We start from the raw sequence: 14,534 nt of genomic DNA on the forward strand, positions 1-14,534 counted from the left end.
CTTTTCAATCACTTTACTAAAGAATGGCAGTATACATGTTGGGCGGTAATTTGTTAGTAAAGAACGATCGCCCCTCCTAAAAACTGGAATTACCTTTGCTCCTTTTAGCTGAGATGGAAAAGCGCCGGTCCTGAATATTAAATTGATAATAAAACATAAAACATCGCAAATGAGATGAGCAACTAGGTTTATGTTACTAGGATGAATATTATCAAGACCGGCACTGGTTACTTTCGGCTTACCAATGACATCAAGAACCTCATGGGCAGTTGTAGGGCAAAGAAAAAATGAATGCGGCACACGATTCAATGACAAAGGACGGCTACTGATGACTGGTTTGTCCGAAAAAAAGGCATCACTGAACGCTCTTGCTATCTCAAATGGTTGAACATATGTAATGTAATCGTTTGTGATGGTATCTATAACTGAGAGTTGCTCATTTCTGCGCAAAAAGGAATTTAAAACTTGACACTTTTGTCTTGAGTTGCTGCCAGACTGACCAAGTTTGTGCTCATAGTAGCTCTTCCTCGCATTCTTTGTTTTGCTGTTGAGTGCGTTGCAAAATTTTTTGTATCGTGCAGAGAGGGCGACATTAAAAGGTTGCCTTTTAGTTTTTTATATAGGTTGTCACGTTTCCGCATATTGGCTAGTCTGCTAGCATTTAACCAAGGGTTTTGAGGAAGGGAGATGATTTTCTTGCATTTTTTCTTGACGGTATGTGAATCGATTAATGATAACAATATTGCGGAGAACTGAGAAAAGGCTTCTTGCGGATCATTATTTTCAAGGACTGCAGACCAGTCAGCTTTAGACACAGATTCCAAAAAGGCATCTTTGTTCAGTACGTAGCTGAAGTATGAAGTAGTGAGTGACTGCGGCTCTGAGTTGAGGAAAACAAAGATAGGGTAATTGTCTGTTATGTCGACATCAAGGATACCAGCCTCTGGCGGTGAGGTCATGTTGCTTAGTGCATGATCTAGTAGTGCGCCCTCATTTATCTTATTACAAAGAGTAGGTAGCGTTAGCAAACATTCAAAACCGTAACTCTGAACACAATTGCTATAAAGGGACGAGGTAGGTGAAGTTTCATCCAGAAGGTTTATATTGATATTGCCCATAATAACAAAATTCTTGTTTTCAAATGATAGTTTCTCTAGGGATTGATCGAGGACGGAACAAAAGTCAATGTAAGATGAAGACGGTGATCTGTAAATGCAACCAAAAATAAAGTTTCTGTTGTCAGCCTGAAGAAAAGGATGATTGAATTCTAACCAAACTGATTCACAGTTTGTTAGCTTTAAGTCGAGGTCATGATGACGTTTATAGCTAAGAAGCGATTATACGTGAACGGCCACACCACCATGACTGCTAGTTTGCCTATGAGAGTATTCGGCTGAGTAGGAAGGAAAGGGAATAAGTTTTTGTCGTCGTCGCACAGCCAAGTCTCAGTAAAGCTAATGATGGTAAATCGAAGAGAGAGCGTAGACAGAAGGGAATTAATGTCGTCATAGTGTTTCCGCAAACTTCCTGCGTTAAAATGAACGGCCGAGCATGAACTATTAGTTTTTAGTTCATTTAATTGGCTAGTTGAAAAATACGCAGATATGCTTGTTTTTGTCATTAGCGAGGGTTTCTGAAAAGTTTCCTAAGGTATAGTGCTGGTAAATACAGCCAAGTCAGATTCGTTAGCAATGCGAAACACCTTACTGCCGATGCTCTCGCGGGCTTTAATGTGGCAGTTATCTGTCGAGAGGAAATTTCATTTCTTAGCCTTCTTTAATGACAAGGCTTTAGATAATAGTGCTTTGTTCTGCGATGTCAAGTGATCGTTGACATACACTTTAGTATACTGAACTGGTTCAGAGAAGCCGATGTCACTGAGGCATAGCTTCGCTTTTCGCGCCTTGCTGACGAAGTCTACTTTCTTTGTTCGAGAGTAGAACCGGGCGATCACGTTTTTTTTTTTGTTTCGTTTTCATCTTTGGTTTAAACGCTGTGAACGGCTACCAGATCGATGGGCGAGACAGGACAGCCAATTTTATCTCCGATTGTCTGAATGATTATATTGCAATCTTCACCTTGAGTGCACGGAATGCCTTTAATCTCGACGTTCTTTATCCTTGAATACTGCTCTAAATCAGACAGTTCGCGAGAGAGAGTAGTGTTTTCCAACTTGATTTCTTGGCATTCAGTAGTGAGTGAGGTGTTTTGCAGTTTCAGCTCTTTGTTTTCACTAACGGATACGACGTTTTCTGAGCGCAGTTTTTCAACCATGTCGTTGAGAAATTCAACGCTCGACACCAGGTTACGGATCTGCTCTTTCATTTCACCAAAACCTTAAATTTTCCATTAGCTTGACAGCTATGTCTTCTTCAAGTTTACCGATCCGATTTCCTAATTTTGATTCGAGTTCATTGATTCTTTTCGTGAGCTCCGCACAAGTGGGCATAGTGAAAACAGCCTTGAAACACGGATGCAAGAAAACAGAACATTCGTAAAACTACACTGTACACAAGGAACAGAATATATGTGGCAGCAGCGACAGCAAAGCAACAAAACAAACGATAAAGTGCTCGAGCACAGAATTACTGACTTGCACAAGCAGAAAAACGCGCCTAATAGGTGTTCACTGTGCCATCGCTGCTGCCAATGATGCCACCTGTCGAAGCTTACACGCTTTAAGTAGCGAAGAACTCTGACGTCTGCCTCAACCGCTCGGGTCGCAAGGCCGCTAGGGTCGCAGGTACCTTGATGACTCAGGTGACGTTGTTGTTCTTGCACGTGTCGCGATGTCAGGTGGCCAGCATCGAAAGCTTGATGACTCAGGTGACGTTGTTCTTGCACGTGTCGCGATGTCAGGTGGCCAGCATCGAAAGCTTGATGACTCAGGTGACGTTGTTCTTGCACGTGTCGCGATGTCAGGTGGCCAGCATCGAAAGCTTGATGACTCAGGTGACGTTGTTCTTGCACGTGTCGCGATGTCAGGTGGCCAGCATCGAAAGCTGCACAAGCAGAAAAACGCGCTTAATAGGTGTTCACTGTGCCGTCGCTGCTGCCAATGATGTGGCTGCGGCGACAGCTGTTATTATTTATTATTGTTATTTTATTAGCAGTTATTTTCTCTCCGCTTCTGATTCACGACGTTCCAGCAAGGCGTGGAATACGGTCACTCTCACCCCATCCCCCACTGGTAGGAGATTCATTACCAGTAGGCAAAATATTTCGCGTGAGATACGTGCGCGGTATATTGAGTCGGGATAATGGGGCTTAAATTTGTCGTGTTCTGGTTGTGGAAGTCCTGAAATACGCTGAGAACCCCTGGCCGCAGTGCCGATGGCACACCATGAAGTTATCTTGGGTGGGTTCGTGAAGCACTCTTCCTTGCGACGGCGCAGTTTTGAATCGAGAAGAAACAAGACCCACGCTTAGTTATCCTGAAAACGACGTAGAATGCCTCCGAAGAACTGAAGAAAAATCTAAACTCGGGGCCCCTTATTGGTGTTCAGCGAAGTCACCAAAGCTTATTCTTCCTACAGAGTTGCCGTCGACCTATTCATCTTGTGGCGGCGCGTCAACAAGGGTTTGGGAAAGGCCGTCTGCATTAGAGTGCTTCCGTACGAATTTGTAGATCATGGTAATCGAGGATTCCTTGAGTCTTAGAAGCAGCCATGGGAGTTAATGGGAATGCTTTTTCAGATTACCCAGCCTAAATAAAGTGGGGTAGTTGCTTACATTTACGGGTCTTCAGTGCAACTTAGGCGTATTGAATAAATTGCAAGAGACTGGATACAACAGCTAAATTAGTTGATTTCTGGTCTACAATGTATATCTAGATAATCTGCAACTGTTATCGATTGTACCTCGGGTGTGAAATATTGATGGTGACGCGCCATCTAAGTTGACACCGCAGGCTTAAGTCCAGTTCTCGCTGCTCGTCGAGGTTCATTGATGGTCGAAGTGTTTACCGCACCGGGTGATCGGACAGTGCTTTCGTATGTTTTCTTTTGTTCTTTCGTTGCTCCGTTTAATATACAAACTGATACGACGCCTTGACTTGAAGCGCAGAGGCGTTTTACAATCCGTAATTTCGCGAACGTTGTCAGATTCGTATTCTTTTTGTAATTCGACTGGTGGTGACAAAGCTACTGTTGTATGTTCGGATTGTGTGGCTGGGCGGAACCTTCTTTATGCGGTTTCATTGTATTCAAATGTGACTCTCTTGTTTAGGGATTTGTTAGGATGGGTGTTGATTTTATGTTAGAGAAGTTTGCTTGTGCAGTTCTCAATTCTTGTAGTTTCAGCTTCTGTAATACCGCCGCAGTTATAAGTGGCCCTGCTAAACAGGTCCCATCCTGCAGACATTTCTTATATAATCTGTTTGGTTGGGGACCGCTCACAGTGCTTTTTATCCATTTTTTCTTCGCTATGCAGCGTTACAAGGGCTAAATTTCCGGTCCCTATTTCTAAAAGAAGGAAAAAATTACTACCACGTTCCTATACTGAACAGCACACTTTCGACTGCGTGCGCCTTTTGCATTACCTAATGTACACGTCATCACCATCAAAGCAGGTTAATCCATGCGTTTATGATGTTGAGTGGCTCTGCCACCGTTTCAGAACTCCAGATTTCACAACTAAAGACATCCGCGAATTACACAAAATTACAGGCCCTACGCACTTATTTCACTCGGCGTCGATTGTAAATCTACGGGAGTTTGTCAACCTTTTGAATTTGTCGCTTCTGTTCCAGCCCATTGCGCAGGTTATCATTGCGCTTAATGAACTTATTTAAGTTCATGCTGACTTCTTTTGCCTCACTAGGGTAAGCGCCTGCTGCCGATGGGACATTTTTAGCTGTGAAGCACCTTTTTTTACCCTGTTATCCGTTCCATTTCATTACCCATGTCACTTTCCTTTTTTGCTCGTTATGAGCTGCGCTACAAGCCTAAAGAAAGTCGTGACATACCAACTCGCCAAAACTGCCACGCTTTTGACTGTGAAGTACATTTGCATCCACTGCCGTAAGCGCTGACATGCCCTGTCACGAACTCGTGCATTTGGCACTTTTCTTCAGCAGTACCAACGCGGCTCTTGGTGGGCACTCGATTTTAAAATGAATAGATTTTTTCGTCGCTTTAGGCTGTTTCCTGGTAGGAAGATATTTGCGGAATTATATACGAAGGCTATATGCGCGCTGAAGGGCAGCAGCAGTGAACAGGCTTATATAACCCGCGTTTGATGATAAACTTGGTAGTGCAAGCAAGCACGTCTGTTTTCTGCTGCTTTCATTCCTGCGTACAGTAACGTGATAACGATGATAATGGCTAAAATTCATGCCTTGCGAAATAAAACAACTACGTGTGGAGCAGAAAATATTTATTTTTGTAAATATTGGACATCTTTGTCTTCTCCAAAAACGTATTCATTTTTCGGAAGTGGTGGGGTGCGGTAAGCGTTGGTGGAGTAACAACGGCGACACCGACATCGTGTGACATTTTGTCCAACACGTGCAACGATTTCTTTTAGATTGCTCTCCTCGTTGAAACAATAGGTAAATAATGACAGCTTGTTTGTAAATTTTACCGCTGTCGACATTTCAAGAAAGGAGATAAGCAGAACACTGTTAGTTATTGCAATGATAAATCTGGATCCTCTCCAGCTAGGCTGTCCTCAACAAGATGGCACTATATTTAAGTACATTTTGCAGATCTTGATGGTTTATTTATTATTTTTATCTTTTTTTTTCCATTTTGCTTGAGTATACCTGCTACCCGTTACAAATGGTACAGCCACAGGGTCATTTCAGTCCAGTTAAGGTCAACTTTATGCCTTCGGTCAAAAGTGCTGTCGCGTCGCGGAAGGTGAATTGGAATTAACTCGTCCCGCGGTCCTACCTTCGTGAAAAACGTAATCGAGATAATCATGTGTGCAACGCGTACATTGGGACCAAGGCCAGTTTCTTGATACGTATTGACTTCACCTGGTTCGGCTTATAAAGCAATGTGCGCACTTTAGTATATATGATATAGACTAGATACCGTCGAATATGCCGCACGGAAAGTCTTTCTGTACGGCAAATATGCCGCATACGCACTCTTCAATGACTGCGGTATTATCATACTTACGGTTCTGTAACACGGCACTATCCGCCATGGTTGCTCAGTGGCTATGGTTTTCGACTACTGAGCACGAAGTCGGGGGATGGAATCCCGGCCACGGGGGCCGCATTGCGATGGCGGCGAACTGAGAAAACACCGGAGTACTTAGATTTAGGTGCACGTTAAAGACCCCCAGGTGGTAGAAATTTCCGGAGTCCTTCACTACGACGTGCCTCATAATCGGAAAGTGGTTTTGGCACGTAAAACCTCATAACTTAATTTTAACACGACACTGCTAATGCTATCCAAGGCAACAGCCGAGCACGAAAGAACACAGTATATAACTATCAAATTGAAGTACGGGAAACTAACACAGATGGCGAATGAACTGCGCGCATCGTGGGGAAGCAGCATGCTGTTCAATCGTTACATTATTTTATGGTACATTGGCATTCTGAAGGTAATTCAAGCACTTTCCCGGGGTTGGGCGTCTATGTATTTGATTGTTTTCCCGCTTACATGGGTCTCTGGATAGTCCATTGGCTAGCTCAGTGGAATACTACGCTGAGGAAGCAGGGTTTGAAACGAACCGTAGGACTTAGTTGGGTCGCTGAGCATGTGGAAGTATTTGCCGCTCTTCAACAAACATCATTCCCACTGACATGGGTCACTGAAGATGCGGTACTGTGTAGGCACCACTGCTCAAGGGCACTCTTCGGAGCCAACTTGAAGCAGTCGGTCCACGCTCGTGTTCAGTTAAACTCTTTCATGCAAATTTCTATGACAGGGTATGTGCCATGAAGTGTGTGCTCCTCTATGAACGTCTTTCACGCCAACTTGGGTACCTAGCTAAGTGCCATTAGTATGTGCCACTCAGCCATTACAAAAGAATTCCCTTGAATATCTCTGATTAATGTTTGAAATTAGACTGAAGTGCACATCAGACAAGGGGACACAGGGAAGTCGAAAGGGCGGCACTTGACTCTAGTGAATTTATTGACGCACTTGCCCATCTACTTTGCTGTCTGTCATATGTGCGCTTCAATCTCATTTCAAACATGAACATCAACCAACTAGCCCACCTCCTGATCTTATTACAATATCTCTGATGCTGAGCTGAATCGAGCCCACACCACAAGGTTCCATAAGGAAAGCAACCCGGTATTTAATCCGGCTGCTGTACAAATGCAGTGGTTATGTCGCTGTTTCAAAGTACGTATTTCAGGCCAACGCCTTAGTGAGTTGACCATGAATTCAATGGCTAAATTCCGCTCTTCAATAAGCTTCTCACCAACCTGGGTCACTGACTATGCGATACTGGGTGTGCGGAAAGCGAGGAAACAATTCTGAGCATTGTCAGGCAGTGGCCCGCCACGGGTCTCGTCCCGGACGCCAGGCGCAGGTTATTCGACAGCACCACTTAATTGCGCAGCGTGCCCTAAATGAAGCGTGAAGGAGGAGCCCTGTTTTCGCATGACTCTTTTTTAACCGTTCGCATGCGCCGGTGCGCCTAGCATCTAGGAGGAGGTCATGCGCAGGCTTTGCGGTACAGGGTACCAAAAGTTCTTACGAAAGTGAAGAAAAGGAGTAACGCCACAACACACGCCTCATACATCACTCGTTTCGACGGCACCGATATGTAGAGTTGCTACATTACCACCGTATTGCAAATTATATTGATTTAGAGGTAAACGCATTACCGTCGACAGTCATCACGAGATGGGTTCCCCACATTTTACTGCAAAAGTAATTTATGAACACTACAGGTGGATGTTCGCTGTCGTTCGTGGCGTCATCATAGGTGCCTGCGTCGCCGTGATGTTCCGTATTGTCTAAGTGCGATAATACCAAGGCCGCACACCATATGCTGTAGGTGCGAGTGAAAGCGTTGGATGGTGTGGAGAGAATCGTGGCTTGATCTCGCGCGCGCAAGGCAGGAAGGTGGAAAGGAAGCACCCCATCTTCCACCGCGAGCAAGGCACTAAGGGGGTTACTTCAGCGGCGTCTGCGTATGGCTTGGCTAAGGATGGCCGCGCGGGCCCTTTCTTCAAGCTAACTGCTAGGAGTATAGACTCTAGATATGCGGAGCGCTCACACCTTTGTGTGCGCTCTGGTCTTGCCACTTAGTTTGCGCTGAAGCAAATGCAGCACGAAGGTCAATTTGCTCGCCGCTGCTGCCGCTCTTTCTCATGCCAGCGTTTTGACACGAGTCAAGTCAGCTGTCATCATCAGCACTCATCAAGTCAGCCGTGTATATCTGTGCATGTGCGCGCGCGCTAGCATGCTTGTTAATTTGTCAATAGGAGAACGTTGATGATTTGATATGGCTGATAACGCTACTATCCTTAATTCGCATAGATGTCTACTATTTTTCTATCGGTATCGAAAGATTCGCCTTTCGGGTGAAACTGACTTTTTTTGCTTTGTAAATGTTTAATAATATTTTGTTTTCATAAATAGTCAAGCCAAGCCAAGCCCCAAGCAACCCACAAGGAAGAATGTCATAGGACTAAAGTGATTGGTTCCACCGTATGATCCCCAAAGCTGACCTTCTCAGGTCGCATGACTGGGTCATCCACTGGCGCGCGATCGAGGATCGTTCCGAGCGCGCGGATGGCATTGGCCTAGGCGGCGCCGACTTCGCACGGCTGATGAAGTTCCGTGGCCCAGACAATTCGCACACGTCGCAGCCAAACGCGCGCTCCAGACGATGATCCCCGATCGCGGCCCTGTTGGCCAGCTTACGACACAGGCTTCCGAAGGGTTTTAAAAATATCGACAACTTATGTGTTTGTCGTGTCATGAATAGTAAGGCACGGACCACACGAAAACAATAAGTCAGTAACAATGCAAACAACAGCTAGAAACGCGTAAAATGCTGCATTGTCGTTATGCAAATGGTTATAATACTTTTTTTTTCTCCATTAGGAGGACCAGGCACAGCCAACACCTTGATTTTCTGGGACCCTTTCGAGCACTGTGCAGTATTTGAACAGACACACAGTGGTAAGACATATACAATAGTATTAAAATCAACCTAATGCTTGTTTGTTTATGTTTATCATCACAGGCTGATGCAACATTTAAATACGCCATTTAATATCCCATGTATATTGTACCGGCAGCATCACAGCATTTTGAGATACGCAGTTAAACGGCACTGAGAAATGGCTTCATCACAGAGGTGAAGGACTGATGTGCTGGCAAAACATGATCTATCTATAACACTGAATTTGTTTCAAAACAGTTAGTTTTACTGCAATGAAGTGACATAAACTTGTAGGGAAAAGCACGTAACCGACATCTGAGAACATGTCAGGATAATGATAATATACTGGCATCATCTTTGCCATCATCATTGCCATCTTTGCCATTGCCAATAGATATTTAGCCTGCTTTATTTATTCAGGTATGCAGCATATGTCTTTTCGTCCGACCATTTTTGTATATATCTCCACAATTGTTTTTTAAACTTATCCGTGTACATTTTATTGGATGTTATGCTTGTAACGGACCCCGCCGTATCCACCTCTCCGCTGCTTTTATTTTTAAACCAATAATATAAACGCCTCTTCCTTTCCTTGACTGGTCACAGCTTGATGCGTGCGTCTACTTTGAATCCAAACGCTTCTTGAAGGTGAACAAAATCTACGAGCCTCACTCGGTCAGTTCATCCGCGTTCCATTAGGATGTGCTGAGTTGTGTCAGCATTATTGTTGCAGCGTAGGCATTTCCAGATCTTTTCTGAAATAATTCCTACGTTATGTTTTTTCTCCTGAGGCAACCAGCTTAATTCTCAAATAACAAGGGACTTCCTTTCGTGTTACCGTACATATTTTTCCGTGGAGAATTACTATACCACGCCCCTTACCACTATGGGTCTTCGGCTTATTTGGTGTCGAGTCCCGCGGTAGTGTGTGCGCGCATCAACATACTATCCGCCAGCATTTTCACTTTCCGACTCGCCCAGCTGTCTTTGTATGTGCTCTTTACGATCTAGATAGTGCCAGCCACTAAGCATGGCATATCGATGGTAGTGTTTCATCACCATTGACGCACCGTTATCTCTGGCCGCAGACATGACATGACTATAACAAGATGATTTTACCTGAAGCGTCTTCACCGAAAAAAAAAGAATACTTTGCTTTACTGCTTTTGCAAACCAGCTGTCCCTCCCTCTTCAGTTGCCCTTGTCAGTATTATGATCATCATCATCATCAGCCTAGTTACGCCCACTGCAGGGCAAAGGCCTCTCCCAAACTTCTCCAACTACCCCGGTCATGTACTAATTGTGGCCATGTTGTCCCTGCAAACGTCTTAATGTCATCCGCCCACCTAACTTTTTGCCACCGCTACTACGCTTCCCTTCCCTTGGAATCCACTCCGTAACCCTTAATGACCATCGGTTATCTTCCCTCCTCATTACATGTCCGGCCCATGCCCATTTCTTTTTCTTGGTTTCAACTAAGATGTCATTTACCCGCGTTTGTTCCCTCACCCAGTCTGCTCTTTTCTTATCCCTTAAAGTTACACCTATCATTCTTCTTTCCATAGCTCGTTGCGTCGTCCTCAATTTCAGCAGAACCCTTTTCGTAAGCCTCCAGGTTTCCGCCCCGTAGGTGAGTACTGGTAAGACACAGCTGTTATACACTTTCCTCTTGAGGGATAGTGGCAACCTGCTGTTCTTGATTTGAGAATGCCTGCCAAACGCACCCCAGCCCATTCTTATTCTTCTGGTTATTTCAGTCTCATGATCCGGATCCGCAGTCACTACCTGTCCTATGTAGGTGTATTCCCTTACCACTTCCAGTGCCTCACTACCTAATGTAAACTGCTGTTGCCTTCCGAGACTGTTAAACAGTACTTTAGTTTTTTGCAGATTAATTTTTAGACCCACCCTTCGGCTTTGCCTCTCCAGGTCAGTGAGCATGCATTGCAGTTGGTCCCCTAAGTTACTAAGCAAGGCAATATCATCAGCGAATCGCAAGTTACTAAGGTATTCTCCATTACCTCTTATCCCCAATTCTTCCCAATCCAGGTCTCCGAATACCTCCTGTAAACACGCTGTGAATCGCATCGGAGAGATCGTAACTCCCTGCCTGACGCCTTTCTTTATTGGGATTTTGTTGCTTTCTTTATGGAGGACTACGGTGGCTGTGGAGCCGCTATAGATATCTTTCAGTATCTTTACATATGGCTCATCTACACCATGATTCCGTAGTGCCTTCATGACTGCTGAGGTTTCGACTGAATCAAATGCTTTTTCGTAATCAATGAAGGCTATATATAAGGGTTGGTTATATTCCGCACATTTCTCTATCACCTGATTGATAGTGTGAATAACTGTCTATTGTTGAGTAGCTTTTACGGAATCCTGCCTGGTCCTTTGGTTGACAGAAGTCTAAGGTATTCCTGATTCTATTTGCGATTACCTTAGTAAATACTTTGTAGGCAACGGACAGTAAGCTGATCGGTCTATAATTTTTCAAGTCTTTGGGGTCCCCTTTCTTATGCATTAGGATTATGTTAGCGTCCTTCCAAGATTCCGGTACGTTCGAGGTCATGAGGCATTGTGTATATAGGGCGGCCAATCTTTCTAGGACAGTGTTCCCACCATCCTTCAACAAATCTGCTGTTACCTGATCCTCCCCAGCTGCCTTCCCCCTTTGCATAGCTCCCAAGGCGTTCTTTACCTCTTCCGGTGTTACTTGTGGGATTTCAAGTTCCTCTAGACTATTCTCTCTCGCCTTATCGTCGTGGGTGTTACTGGTACTGTATAAATCTCTATAAAACTCTTCAGCCACTTGAACTATCTCATCCATATTAGTAACGATATTGCCGGCTTTGTCTCTTAACGCACACATCTGATGCTTGCCTATTCCTAGTTTCTTCTTTACTGCGTTTAGGTTTCCTCCGTTCCTGAGAGCCTGTTGAATTCTATCCATATTATAGTTCCTTATGTCCGCTGTCTTACGCTTGTTGATTACCTTGAAAGTTCTGCCAGTTCTATTCTAGCTGTAGGGTTAGAGGCTTTCATACATTGGCGTTTCTTGATCAGATTTTTCGTCTCCTGCGATAGCTTACTGGTTTCCTGTTTAACGGCGTTACGACCGACTTCTATTGCGCACTCCTTAATGATGCCCATAAAATTGTCGTTCATTGCTTCAGCACTATGGTCCTCTTCCTGGGTTAAAGCAGAATACCTGTTCTGTAGCTTGATCCGGAATTCCTCTACTTTCCCTCTTACCGCTAACTCCTTGATTGGCTTCTTATATACCAGTTTCTTCCGTTCCCTCCTCAAGTCAAGGCTAATTCGAGTTCTTACCATCCTATGGTCACTGCAGCGCACCTTGCCGAGCACGTCGACATCTTGCATGATGCCAGGGTTCGCGCAGAGTATGAAGTCGATTTCATTTCTAGTCTCACCATTCGGGCTCCTCCACGTCCACTTTCGGCTAACCCGCTTGCGGAAAAAGGTATTCATTATCCTCATATTATTCTGTTCTGCAAACTCTACTAATAACTCTCCTCTGCTATTCCTAGAGCCTATGCCATATTCCCCCACTGACTTGTCTCCGGCCTGCTTCTTGCCTACCCTGGCATTGAAATCGCCCATCAGTATACTGTATTTTGTTTTGACTTTACCCATCGCCGATTCCACGTCTTCATAGAAGCTTTCGACTTCCTGGTCATCATGACTAGATGTAGGGGCGTAGACCTGTACAACCTTCATTTTGTAACTCCTAATAAGCTTCACAACAAGACATGCCACCCTCTCGTTAATGCTATAGAATTCCTTTATGTTACCAGCTATGTTCTTATTAATCAGGAATCCGACTCCTAGTTCTCGTCTCTCTGCTAAGCCCCGGTAGCACAGGACGTGCCCGCTTTTTAGCACTGTATATGCTTCTTTTGGCCTCCTAACTTCACTGAGCCCTATTATATCCCATTTACTGCCCTCTAATTCCTCCAATGGCACTGCTAGACTCGCCTCACTAGATAACGTTCTAGCGTTCAACGTTGCCACGTTAATATTCCAATGGCGGCCTGTCCGGAGCCAGGGATTTTTAGCACCCTCTGCAGCGTCGCAGGTCTGACCACCGCCGTGGTCAGATGCTTCGCAGCTGCTGTGGACTGAGGGCCGGGGTTTGATTGTGTTCATATAGGAGGTTGTGGCCAAGTACTGCACCAGGGTGGCCAATCCTGCTCTGGTGAGAGAGTGCGTTACCGGTTCTGGTCACCGGGATCAGGCCGCACTCCAGGCCTGTTTGTGCACTTTTCTCAACACACGGTTTTTTTTTGTATTTTCCGGTGGAGAATTGTGCGGCCCGGGATTTGAATCACGGTCCTCTTGCACGGGAGGCGGATACTCTACCGTCCCCGCAGGAGTTAAATTAAAAATTAAATATTGGGGTTTTACGTGCCAAAACCAAGATATGATTATGAGGCATGCCGCAGTGCGGGACTCCGGAAATTTCGACCACCTGGGATTCTTTAACGTGCACCTAAATCTAAGTACACGGGTGCTTTCGCATTTCGCCCCCATCGGAATGCGGCCGCCGTGGCCGGGATCCGATCCCGCGACCTCGTGCTCAGCAGTCTAACACCATAGCCACTGAGTAGCCACGGCGGGTCCCGCAGGAGTTGTACGCCTCATTTAACATACAGTGGTGCCCTATTTGATCAGTCAAGGTGGACCAATCTGAGCTCGGTTATACCGCACGGATGGCACTCGGCTAGAGAACCTGGTATTTATGACGCGCACATGTGTGGCCATACATAATTGAAGATATATATTTTATTTTTTTTTATTTTAGGAGGGTTCCCGTACAGTGATAAAGTAAAGGAAAAGACATTAAAAATAAAGAAAAGAAAGAAAGAAAACGGGGGAAAAACGGAACATAACAGGTGATTTGAACTCGTGACCCTTGGATGTTACCCGGATAGATAGCTCAGTCGGTTGGTTCGTCAGGCCCCAGGCTATTTTCAAGCGCCACAGCTCCTGCTCCCAACCTCACACTTACATGGAAAGGGACTGATGTTGTCCGCGATAGTCGGTGATCTTCTCCGCGATAGTGGTTGGAAGGCATACTTTCTTGGAAAAAATGGCTGCCCAAGGAGAAGAGCGAACTCGAGCGGCTTTAGAGACTAGGAAAACTGCCTTAAAATATTTAGACTTGAGGGAAAGCTTCGTTAAACTATAACACGGCAATCAGCACTCGAATACGACGAGAGAAATTATTGAGACGTGGGAAATTCCCTTGAAATAAATATGGTTTGCGAGACAAACGCTTGTAAGTATTGAACCTCTTAAAAGATGAGGGGAAATATGCGCTCACCGAGAGGGCATCATCCGCACGAGACCACCACCAGGCACCTTACTGAGACGTGGAGGGCTCTGCGGCCGGAACAAAGCCTCCCGTCCCCGCCGGCCAA

General features: G+C 45.1%; 1 long non-coding RNA gene across 1 annotated transcript in view; it reads left to right on the plus strand.

Moving 5' to 3' along the window:
- Positions 1-14,534, plus strand: part of LOC126534374 (uncharacterized) — a 62,993-nt gene that overhangs the window by 38,697 nt on the left and 9,762 nt on the right. Inside the window, exon 4 of the long non-coding RNA XR_011895427.1 lies at positions 9,027-9,104. This is a non-coding gene — a long non-coding RNA (uncharacterized lncRNA). The remainder of the gene's footprint in view (positions 1-9,026; positions 9,105-14,534) is intronic.

The sequence above is a fragment of the Dermacentor andersoni genome, chromosome 7 (genome assembly GCF_023375885.2).
Source record: "Dermacentor andersoni chromosome 7, qqDerAnde1_hic_scaffold, whole genome shotgun sequence".
Taxonomy (NCBI): Eukaryota; Metazoa; Arthropoda; class Arachnida; order Ixodida; family Ixodidae; genus Dermacentor; species Dermacentor andersoni.